At 32.8% G+C, this 12,546-nt stretch overlaps 1 long non-coding RNA gene across 3 annotated transcripts; it reads right to left on the bottom strand.

The window, feature by feature from the left end:
- On the bottom strand, nt 8,168-9,611 carry LOC104730669. Of its 3 annotated transcripts, XR_002035291.1 has the most exons (5): nt 9,597-9,611; nt 9,351-9,509; nt 8,918-9,278; nt 8,529-8,617; nt 8,168-8,440 (listed from the first exon to the last, which is right to left on the bottom strand). It is a non-coding gene; the product is annotated as an uncharacterized LOC104730669 (long non-coding RNA). The 3 variants fall into 3 exon arrangements; XR_002035290.1 differs by lacking the exon at nt 9,597-9,611 and having other exon boundaries at nt 9,351-9,549; XR_002035292.1 differs by lacking the exon at nt 9,597-9,611 and having other exon boundaries at nt 8,168-8,410; nt 9,351-9,549.

Here is a 12,546-nt window from a genome sequence, read left to right as displayed (position 1 = left end):
AATTGTTGATTCCAAATTCAAATCTTATATTATTTAATTAAACTTTTAGTTGATCTTAAAATTTTAAATTTATTTTTCAGAAAATTGATGACTTAACATACTAATGTTAGACAATAGCCTAAATAAAGTTAAACTTAAAATAAACGTCAAATTTTAACGTTATAATAGAAGTATATATATATATATATATATATATTAGATTGAAAAGAGGAAACTTAAGTTCCATTCTAGGTCTTAACATTTTTTAACAAAGGAAATAGTATTTATGTTTATGTGTCTATTCCGCCACAATATGTTAATTATTCTTTTCTATATGAATCATTATCATTTTATATAAATCAAAGTCCATACACAATTAAAGACATTAAGATAATAACCTAATGAAGTAGTTGCCGTTTTTTTTTATTTTATTTTTATGGAAAATGTATTAGTCTAATAATCTATTGTTAGACTCACTTAGTTATATAAAATTATATATGTATGAGACACTGCAAATCTCCTATTAAATATTTTGATTTTTTCTTAATTGAAATATTTTAAATCTCTTTAAGCTGTCACCATAAATAAATAAAAAATATGCATAACTAACACCACAATAAATTTTATGAAAATATATATCACGATGATTTTAAAATATGACTACAACTACGAAATATATGGCATATGGCATGCAAGATGCAATATAACTTAATTGCATTAAATATATATCATCAGAAAAAATTGATTTCTTTATTTTATTTAAATTCATACTATGTACTCTTTAAATTTTGATGTACACGAAAAAACAAAATAATAATAACATGTTAATTTATATTATTTTTTCAAGATAGAATAGCGATTATGTAAAAAATAACACCTAGTTACTAATCAAAAGAACGGTCTGAATTTTTTAAAAAAAATGTTTATTGCAAAAATTGATGGCTTTTATGAACCAATGGGGTAAGTCTATTTTAAAGATTGAGCGAAGCCTTGTAAGAATGGGAAAAAGAAAAAAAAATAGAGAATTTGTTAAAAATGATTTTTTTGGCATACCTCTTTTCAAAAATGTCTCTTATTTTGAATATTTTCATTTTTATTCTCTTTTACACAAGTATCCTATGTTAAATTAATTTTTTAGGTTTGGGTTCTCAATTTACATTTAGGGTATAGTTTTTAAGGGATATGGTTTAGTATTTGGGGTTTTAGGGTTTATAATTTTGTCTTTTTATATATTAAAAGAGGTATTTTTGAATATAGACACCATCAAAAAGTATTTTTAAAAAGTGACATAGAAAAATGAGTATTTTTGAAAATTCCCCAAAAAAAATAATAACCGAAATCTTTAACCAGAACAAAACCAAATTTGTTGTAAATTGTTTGATTTCATCATTTTAAAATCCAACATCCAGTACTATAAATCGAAGTGGAACCATCCTTTCAAAATAACTAAACCAAACCGATTAGACCCAAAATCATTTTAATATGTCTGTTTTTTTTTTGTCAATCTTGTATATAAAAATATTATTTAAAGAATAATTTTTAATATTATTTAAAAAATATTCTTCGTCGCCACTGTCTGAATGATAAACCAGTGCAGTTTCAAGTTGTCAGTGACCAGACTGTAAATTTTCAAAATGCGTAAGACACAGCTCCTCTGCTATTAATCTAGTCATATAAGGAAATATTACCAACTGAACTAGTTAGTTGGCAATTTGAATTAAATTTGTTATAGTATACTTTGTTGTACAGTTCATTTTTCGAAGATGTTGATTAATCCCTATTCCTTAACATTATTATCTGGCTACAGGTTTGGTCATGTAAATTACGAGGATCCACACATGATTTACTTGGAGAAAGTCTTCGTTTGAAGTACTTACTTGCTAATTTTTTAAGTACTGTACAGTTTCGCTTCGTGATTTTGATTCTCTGGTATGTTTAGAATCAATGTTGGCCTGGAGTTTCAGTGTTGTTTTTTTAATTGTATTGAAGGTTTATCAAGTCCACATTCTTTAGAGTTTTAGCTTTTCTTTTCGTATGTTTTTGTAGTAAAAGCTAAATGGATTCAATCAATGATATGTTGCCTGAGAACTTTCTGAGATTGTTTCCCAATTGTTATAACTTTTTTTAGTATGAGGTCATGTAAACTTTTCGTTTTGGTCTTTTTTGATCTATAATCATGTCTAGGTGAGCTTTTGGATTTGGATTTACTTTTTCTTCCCTACATGGATATTTAGACTTGTTTTTTATTTTGATATAAAGCAAAAGATGAGAAAAGATGTCAGGACCTTAGAAGTGAATGATAGGTTCTATGTCTGCGAGCTACACTTGTTGTGAGGTTGATACATTTGTTATTCTGTTCATAACTTCAAAACATCCTTCTTAACATTGTTAATTGTGAATGTACAAATTTAATGCTGGACGTTGCAATCTCTACAATTTTTCACTTCAGTGTCTCGAAATACTTCTGAGTGTCCTATGTATGCATCTAAAACTTGACAGGGACGACTTTAGTGATACACTTCGAGTACTTGTAGCGACTGATTGCCACTTGGGCTACATGGAGAAGGATGAAGTAAGTGTTAAGGATACAGCATCTTCAGTCATCACTACTACAATATATTCTTTCCTTCTATCATTAGTTTTTATACTTACTTAACCTAGAGTCTCTCTCTCGAGTTCTGTATATATGTGACCTTGTAATCACTCTTGTAATATACATAATAACATATTCTCCTTATATGGTATCAGAGCAAATTGATACCCTAATTTTCTCTCTTGCAGCCGCCTCCTCCTCTTTTCTTTGATCTCAGATCTCTGCTATTCTCCTTTTTTTTTTCTCTCTTTATCTCTTCCTTTTACTTCTTTCTCTCCTCATGGCTGCCACTGCTGAAGTTGTTGATACAACCCAAGGTGTTCTCAACATCAACATGATGAATATCACCAAGCTTACGTCAACAAACTACATGACTTGGAGCCTTCAGGTTCACTCTCTCCTTGACGGGTACAAACTTGCTGGGTACGTTGACGGCTCCTCTGTCCCACCGGAGCAGATGCTCACCGCGACCAATCCGCCAACACTAAATCCAGCGTATGCGAAGTAGAGAAGACAAGACAAGCTCATATACAGCGGTCTCCTTGGTACTCTCTCTCCCGCTCTACAACCGCTGGTGTCCAAGACCAAATCTGCTGCTGAAATGTGGAAAACAATATCCACCACCTATGCCAATCCTAGCTGGGGCCACATCCAGCAGATCCGCCTGCAACTCAAGCAAGCCACCAAGGGAGACAAAACTGTTGACGACTATATGCAGTCCCTCACAACTCGCTTTGATCAATTGGCCCGGCAGGCCTCTTGCTCTGGAAGAACAACTTGAGTTCATCTTTGGTAGTCTTCCTAAAGATTACAAATCTGTCATTGATCAAGTGGAAGGACGTGAGACCCCACCATCGATTCTTGAAGTTCATGAAAAGCTTATCAACAAGGAGGCCAAACTCATGGTCGTGGCTCTTTCACACACAACCTCTGGTCCAAACTCTGCTCATGTTGCTACTAGTCGTCCACACACCTCCGGTAAACCTTTCAATCGTTCAAACCAAACCTGGCACAACAAACAACAACCACGAAGAGACAACCGCATGAAAAGAGGATATCAAGGCAAGTGTCAACTATGCGGAGTGTTTGGACACAGTGCACAACGCTGCTCACGGATCCAACAATCCAACCAATACGGCTCTCAAAACGGATTGCTACCGTCTCCGTTTAATCCCTGGCAACCATGGGCCAATCTTGCTCTTGGCCAACAACCGACAACCAATCCATGGTTACTAGACAGTGGCGCCACCCACCACATGACTAGCGACTTTGGCAACTTGGCACTCCATCAACCATACAATGGCAACGATTCTGTTCTCATTGGTGATGGTTCAAGTCTTAAAATTATTCACACTGGTTCACTATCCTTATCCTCTCTTTCTAAACCTTTATCCCTAACCAGTGTTCTTTGTGTGCCTCACATTCACAAAAATCTCATTTCTGTTTATCGTCTTTGTAACTCTAACAAGGTCTCGGTTGAATTTTTCCCTCCTTACTTTCAGGTGAAGGATCTTCTGATCTCGGGGATCCCGTTACTCCAAGGGAGAACCAAAGGGGAGCTGTACGAGTAGCCGGTTTCTCCATCTGGAGAGAGGCACACCAGGATGTAGTATTGATGGAGGTTTTATGGGATAAAAAGACGTCAGGAGTGGAGGCAACCTGGAAAAATGCAATGTGGGTGTTTCATGGAGACATCGCTCCTCAATGATAGGGGGAAGCTGGATACTTAGCGATGAGTTTGGCCGCGTGGTGTATCATGCCCGAGAAGCTCTTAACAGTTCAGAATCTCTGGTTATTGCAGGCTTGCAAGTTCTTAAGTGGACGACTGAAGCTCTACAAATAATGCACGTCGGTAATGTGATTCTTGAGCTTGACTGTGCAATGGTGGTGACAGCGATAAACAAACCTCAGATTGGCCACGGTATTGCTTTCTTCTCAACAATATACACAACACGTTAGGGAAGTTAACCGTTTGGGAGTGCATGTAGCAGTAACAGCAAACATGGCGGCTCATGCAATAGCGAGAAGAGAAGTGTGACTAGGGAGGGTCGACTTCAGTCGTACATGGTGCTGGGAGGCCCAGCATGGATCCAAAACCTTTTGATAGCGGATGGCTGCTGATAAACTGTTATTTCTGGTTTGCTTGCGGGCGTTTTACTTGGAGGGCTCTAGTAGTCTCACTATCAAGTAGCTGCCTAATTTTCTATTTCTATCTTTATCTCCCTTTTCCTCTATTTATTGTTTTTGTACTATCCAGACTTCAGTTCTATCAGATGACAAAAAAAAAAAAAATTACCCAAAGTTTAGAGGGGGTATTAAACTCATATTTTAGAAGATTTTAAAGTATTTTTAAAATTCTTTGTTATTCAATTGATGATTTTTAAAACTCTTTTAAAATCCTATGTTATTCAACTTGGAATTTATATAAAATCATTTAGAATGATTCACAATCTACTGTTATTCAATTCATAATTTGTAAAACTCACTTAAAATCTACTGTTATTCAAAATATTACAACTTTTTTAAAAAGAGCTACTTTGAATGATTTTAAAAGACTTTGTTAGCTTTTTTAGTTGAAAAATATGACTCATACAATCACACCCTTTAAGATGGGATTTTGAAGGATTTCTAGAAAAAAAAAAGATCAAACCCTGTAAAACTCACACCCTACGTACATGACACCACCGCCGGAAAAGAACCTTGTCCTCAAGGTTCTCATGAAGTAAACAGGTTCATATCTTTCATACGTTGCATCAGTCACGAACTTGTTTACTTCTCGTTTCAGCCATCGTAAAGAAGATAGAAGTAGCTTACCAAGGTTTCTCACGTTGACGTGATTAACTTTGATAGTTACTGCAGTGACCTCTTCTTTTGATGTCGAGAGTTTTTGTTGAACTGAAACCACCTTGCCCACTAACCTCCACACGTCGACCATCGTTCACTCCCTCGATGAAGCCGTCTTCATCGTAAACGTCATAGATCGATCGGATCATCATTGTTGTAAATATCGAAAACTGGATCACGAGAGCCCTCTTCTGTAACTTGAAGAAACTGCCTTTGATCCAAATAAAGCATCCACTTAACATGACACCGAGGATCTAAATTTGATTAAGAAATCAAATTGGGGCTCTGATACCAAATGAAGCTAATTTCAGTCACTCTTCAAAGCTAAAGAGAATTGCTCATAAGAACAACACAAGAACAAAAGTTTCTTAACAATATTTTCTTCTTGTTCGATTCTACAATAGCCAAGATGCTTAAATACACATAGGAAATTTGGCCCTTGAATAGCCAATATTTTCTTCATGTTCGACACCGTCTCCATAACTCTCTGTGTTTATTGAACTCTTAACTTGAAAATTTTGGCTCTTGAATCAGTAGGGCTCTGATACTATGTTAGAAGCAAAAGCTTCTCTCTCACAAAGAAACAAAACAAGCGTACTTGTTGCTCTGTTTTATAGAAGATAGAACAGAGTATTAGAGAAACTTGTGATTTTATTAATAAACTGGAAAAACTTGAGTTTTACAATGACGAGACTATGATTTTAAATACTTAGACACAACCAGAGAAAGAATTGTGTCTTTCTAAATCAAACGTTGTAACTGCTACAAACGTCACAATGCTTCTAAGCATCGTTTAATACAAACACAACCTCTAGCTTAATAATTAAGATAATTAAACTCAATTAAATCCAACACACTTTTGGGGTATCACCACCAATGCGCTCTCCTGCACCTGCAATCTTCACAGAGAAACCCAAATAAATCTCCTCTATTGTTTTCTCTATCTTCAAACAAATTGGAAACATTAGGGACACTATTCTGGCTCGGAGAGAGCATCATGCGTTTAACAATCTTCTTTAACAATGGTTCACGAGTAAATCTCGGCATCTTGTACTTCCCTTTTTTCATTACCACTGCTACGCCAAGCTCTTATAAAAAAAAACTGTTCTTTTTGGTAAATAATATTCATATTTTATATAAAAAAGAAGTAGACAAATGGTGTGTTTTGAAATATTCTAAAATCACTTACAAAATCTCACAGATTCTCATTTCATTTTCATTTTCCTTAAATTAAAATCTCTAACAAATCATCAAAATCTCCTAAAATCTTACTCAAATCTCTCCTAAAATATTAAAATCTAACCAAATCCTAGAAAAAACAAGTTGAATACCCCCCTCTTAATAACAAAATCTTACAAAATCACATTTATTTTCTTGTATTTTATAAATAAAAGTCTTAAAAACTCAACCAAATCTAAGTCAAATCTAAGTTCTAAAATATTAAAATCCTACCAAATCAAATCTAAGTTCAATACCCCTTCTAAATCTCACAAGGTACTCAAACGTAAACCGATTAAAAATTAAAAGTCTGTTACCAAAGCAACCCAAAACTTCCTTCCAGTATTGATTTTTGGAGTCGGTTTAGCAAATGATTTGAAAAGCCTGACGTCTCTTGACATATGACACGTATTTGTTGTAGTGCGTATCATCATCACTATAATCATACTAATTAGGTGACATTTGCAGAATATGCTAGACAGAGAAATAATAATATCCAATTTACTAAACATATTTGGTTTCAATTTTTCACTTACTGTTCTTCCAACTATAATTCTATTTTTCTGAACCAAAAAGCAAACAAAAATGATTCAATTATATGTATATATATATATATATTACTGTACTTTCGTTTTTAGAGAAAATAAACAATTTTTTTTTCATATCAAAATGCCAAGTTTGAGCCTCAAGTTCTCAACTAAACGCATTAAAAGTTTGAATGATGAAATGCATTTTGGTGTGTTGTACACAAAATAAGTTACAAAAATGTGTATCTGAGAATACCAATGGTACATCACAGTCACTTGTGGATTACACTTAACCAGCAAATAAAATGGCTGACTTAATGTTTTCTTTATTTTAATTTTTTTGTTTCAATATTAATTAGTTTATGACATATTATTTACTCAACAATTTACGAATTTATTTGACGAGTAAAAATCGACACAATTTTTTTTTACTCAGTTTATTTTTTTTTTCTTTTTCTTTTCTTACTCAGAATCAGAGTAGAGTGTGTATGTATGTAATAATTGCTCTGTTTATATTACTTCCGCTTTGACCCTTTTAGTTCTTATACTTTAGGAAGGTCCAAATGTTTGACTAGATGGTAGTTTATTTAAAGGGTGAATTAGGTAGGTATCCAAAATCACAATTAAAATTAAGAATATAGCAGGCTAATTGGGAAAATTAAGTAACTGACCAAAGGGCAATATGAATTTACCAAACTACTCCCATATGGCATACACGCGTTGTTGTGGTGGCAATGGGTACATATGACGTGTTGGTCTAGTTTTGTAGGTGTGTATACGTAATTTTTTTAGTAATTAAGATACTATGTGTGTATGGAACAGAAATATCTGCGATATAGTATAAAACCCATATTTAAGTTTGAAATTGCATTGCTCTGATCATAAGAATAAAAATAAATTTGCATTTTTATTTTTAAAATTTTAAAGTTTTGTATATAGATACAAACATTAATAATTTTATAGATGTAAATGGCAGGACTTGGAAGTTTGAAAAGAATTACACATATATTAGAACAATTCTGAATTTAACACATAAAAAGAAGGTTCACTAAACCCTACAAGATACTACATTCAGAACCCAAACTGGGCAATAGCATTGCAAAAGAAAATGATATAAGATCATTTTTTGCAAAACCAGAAAATGGAACAGAATATTGAACCAAATGTGGGATCGATAGCTTGCTTGAAAGAGCCACAATCGAAAGCACCGTCGACGGACCTCAGTCTCATTACTCGAAAATCATACAACCTTACGGCAAATAGAGCCTTGTCAACATTTCTAACGAACCAAATTCCATTGTCAACATTTCTAATTGCTAAAGACGTAAAGACCATGAGATTAAAAATATATTGTTGTGTGTACTCACCATAATCTTCAACCTTGCTCTGCATTCTGTAGCACATTCATCTCCTTTCGCTGCCACTGTCTCCAAAGTCCAAACATGCCAACCCGTATCTTACAAAATCAACAATTCCATGCGTAAGGTAAAACACATGTAAAGAATCATCACAACAGCCATAAAGAATCATCACGAAGTTCCAATATCAACAATTCCAAATCACTTCCGCAACAATCAACTCAAGAATTTCCAAAAAGACTCAATCTTTGAACATAACTCATCCTTCCAAATTCAAAACAAAGCAATAGATCTAACACATCATCTAAGCATGAACACATAAATCAGACACTTAAAAAGGTAGACTTAAATAAGTTGATACAAGAATAACACATGATCTAGAGTAGTGAAAGCAGAACCTGTTCTCCGCTCATCAACAGTTGAAGTCTCTCTTTAAGCACAAGACCATGACGACCACCAGATTTGGGGATAACGAAAACAACCATTAATTGGGGCATGACCACATAAATCTGGTTGAATCTTTCCGTTTGATACAGTCACGCATAGCTAGACGGAGATACTCAGGCATCATAAGCTTATGACGAAGCTCCACTTTATCAACACCAACCCATGTAAGATTAGCGAGTCCTCAACCTCTCATTGCATTTGAATCAGTCGTCGTTGTTGATGGCCGTGGTAAACCCACAAATTTCTCTTTCGACGCATCGGTTTTTGATAACGGAGAGTCCATTGCTCTTTCTCTCTCGCCGGAGAAGATGACTCCAAAAAACAAAACAAAAAATACTTTACGTTCTGTGATTAGAGAGAAAAAAGAGAGTAATAGTCGAGTACCCAATCGAAATCCCTGTTTGCCGAATCGATTCACAGTCTCTCTTAGCCGTCTAGCAGTCGTTCCCTCCGACCCAGTCACAATCCACGCCAGATCTCTCTCCGTCAATCGCTGACGAATCTTTCTTCAACCCCCAGAAAGAACTCTCTCTCCTTCGTTGGCTTGTAAAAGAGACAGAGAATAGACAACTGTTGATCATGCAACAAGGGTAACAAAGTAAATAATATAGAAAATACAGAGAATATTACCTTCTCTTGGTTAGAATGGTTACTCAATGAAATATAGTTTTTTTTGTGCGCTTAGTTCTGCCAATTCCCCTTATTTAAACAGTGAGTGAATAACTATTATGACGAGCAATAATATTTGTCTCTTATATTTCGGATTATGGTGATTAAAGTCGTAAGATTATTAAAATCTCGTTACATAATACAAATTTTGCTATTAGTGAGAATGTTTTTTCTCAAATAAAATTGTGTGGTCTTGTCTGTTTGTTTGAGATGATGGTACACTTTGTTCCTCTGTTTATTACAGTACTATTTTGAAATGCACATTCCTCCCGTACAATGATGGGAAGCTGTGCGAGACAAAATAGCCATACCTGATGAGAGCTACAGTTTTGGAGAGTTTCCATGTGTCATTATTTTCCTAAAATATAATGCTGTTGGCATTTTTTTGTTCTTTTCATTTTGCTACAAAATTGATTATTTTTATTCAAATAGTAAGGTTAAAAATCACTAATATTTTATTTGTTTGTTCTTAATATTAGTGGACAACAACAAGAATCCAACGTACGATTACTTGGACGGTTGACAAGCCTTTTAGACGGTTAAAAATCACTAATACTTTCTTTTTTTTTTTTTTTTTGACCTCCACTAATACTTTTTTTTTATTCATTTGCTTCCAACACTTCGAATGTGAAGGACTTTATAATATTTAAACATATTAATCACTACTTTCACAGGACAATAATAATATATTTTTCTACTGTATTTGTATCAATAAGTCATTAAACAAACATCTGACCCATTCTATTTTTATGTTATTTTTTTTTTTATTATGAATATTGAGATTTTATATACACTCTTGTACGGAAACATTATGTTTACATTATACATTTCAAACAAAACTCTAAAAGTTTACAAATTATATACACAATCAAATATTTTAAAAATAAATTAATTAGTCTTGTGTTAACAAAGTTATACATTATTTTTGACTAGTACGTATGTGTTTTTAAATTACGTTCTTTTATCATCAACTTGTCAGTACATCATATTCAATGGATTTGAGTCCACTAAAGTTTAATTAATTTTTTAGATAGGAAAAGTTTGGATAAGAAAAGAAAAAACAAAGCTGTTTAGATGAAATTAAAATTTGGCTTAAACACCACTTTATTTTTGGATATAGATAGATAATATAATTTGCACGGGGATATTTGCTATTGTTAATTTTACAGTTTTCTGTTTATTGTTATATTATAAGTTGTTGATTTTTTGTAATTTTGCCGTATTAGTTTGGCTATTTTTGTTGTTTTCTCTTATTCCAATCTTACATTTGTGTGGCATTGTTGTTATCATATATTAATGAATGTTTTTTATTTAGTTTGGACATATTTTTCATTGTTAAATTATAAACTTAAACTTAAGCTAAAGTGTGACCAGTGTTATAAACTTATAAATAAAATAAACCTTTTGTTTAGCTTTTCTTTTCCTACACGTATTCATTTTTTTATATTTTTCTTCATTTCTTTTAACTGTCATACTTTTAAATATTTTTGAAATAAATTTATTTGTTTTGGGTTACTAATAAGTTTGGACCACCTGGTTGACCCAATCATGATATTGAAGGATGGACCTTTTCAAAACTCAGATCTTTAAATCATTCAATTAAAAATAGCTTATATAATTTTACTTTACATCGCATTTTTGCTCTAGATGTTAGGATCGTTTCTACTGAATTCTATTTTGGTTTCATTGAGTTTTTGTTTTTATATATGACTCATAGTTGATTGATTCTGTGTTAAAATGTTTTACAATTAAGCATAACACGTATGAACCAAACCAAACCATAAAATGCGTGCTAATTTTGTTTTTATTTCTTTAAGAAGCGATCCGTATTTGTAAAAGTTTTTTTTTTATGTTTTTAGTTTTTATACACAACATAAAAAAACTAAGCATAAGATTCAAACGTTACGTTACATTTGTTAATTGAGTTATTTTTTTATTTGGTGCAACCTTATTCACACGTTCATGGGTGTATGACATAAACATAAACTTTGGATTTTAAGTTTATACATTATTGGGTTATTTTTGTGGGCTCAACAAAAAAAGTGAAATACGTTGAGGTGGAAACTGATATGGTGTTAGAACTCTGACATTCATTGGAACGTTATAGACCGATCCTTTGAAACTCGAATTCATTCAGTTGAATAAATTTCTTGATCTCATCAATGATGATTTCCTTATCAGAAAATTGGAAATTAATTATGTAGTCTTCATGGATTTAATTTGATCGAGAACCTTCAATGGTTGCATGTTCGATTTCATTCTTTCTCCGACATTCCTTCCTAAGCCTATTTAATATTGTAAAGCCACTTCGGCTATGAAACTCAGATCAGTTTCTTTAAACAATAAAACACACAAAGTTATTTTAGTGACCATTGAAGGTTCCAGAGATACCAATATAGTTTACATTTTTTTCTTGTAAAATCATTAATCACTAATCACTAATATATGTATAGTTTTTATTGAATTTCAGTTTATATAATTTCAAAAATAATATAAGAATCATATATGAGAAGAATTTAAAACAAAGGGAAACAACTCAGCAATAGTATCATCAAATGCCGGCACAAACTCAAAAAGCTCATTCATTGAAACTATAGTTACCAATTTCACACATAGTAAAAAGTGAATTCACGGTTTTTGATGCAGATTTCTCTCTATACCTAAGACCCCTGTTTTCAAAATCTCCGTTTAGCACCGATTACGCTCCGCAAAATCGCTAAGCCCACCCTTTCCGCCTTGATTAATGACTAATCCCTGCCTAACATCGATTATCCGATTATGCATGTCTAGTCTGATTATTTTTCGCTTAATTCCACTTAATTATGTGTATACCAATTTTTATTCAGAACCAAATAAAATCAAACATAAATATTTTTGTTATTTAGGCATTTAAATTAAGAGATTATGATGT

This window comes from Camelina sativa, chromosome 2 (genome assembly GCF_000633955.1).
Source record: "Camelina sativa cultivar DH55 chromosome 2, Cs, whole genome shotgun sequence".
NCBI classification, from domain to species: domain Eukaryota; kingdom Viridiplantae; phylum Streptophyta; class Magnoliopsida; order Brassicales; family Brassicaceae; genus Camelina; species Camelina sativa.
The sequence above is the reverse complement of the archived record's forward strand: the minus strand, read 5'-3'. Positions and strand labels throughout refer to the sequence as shown.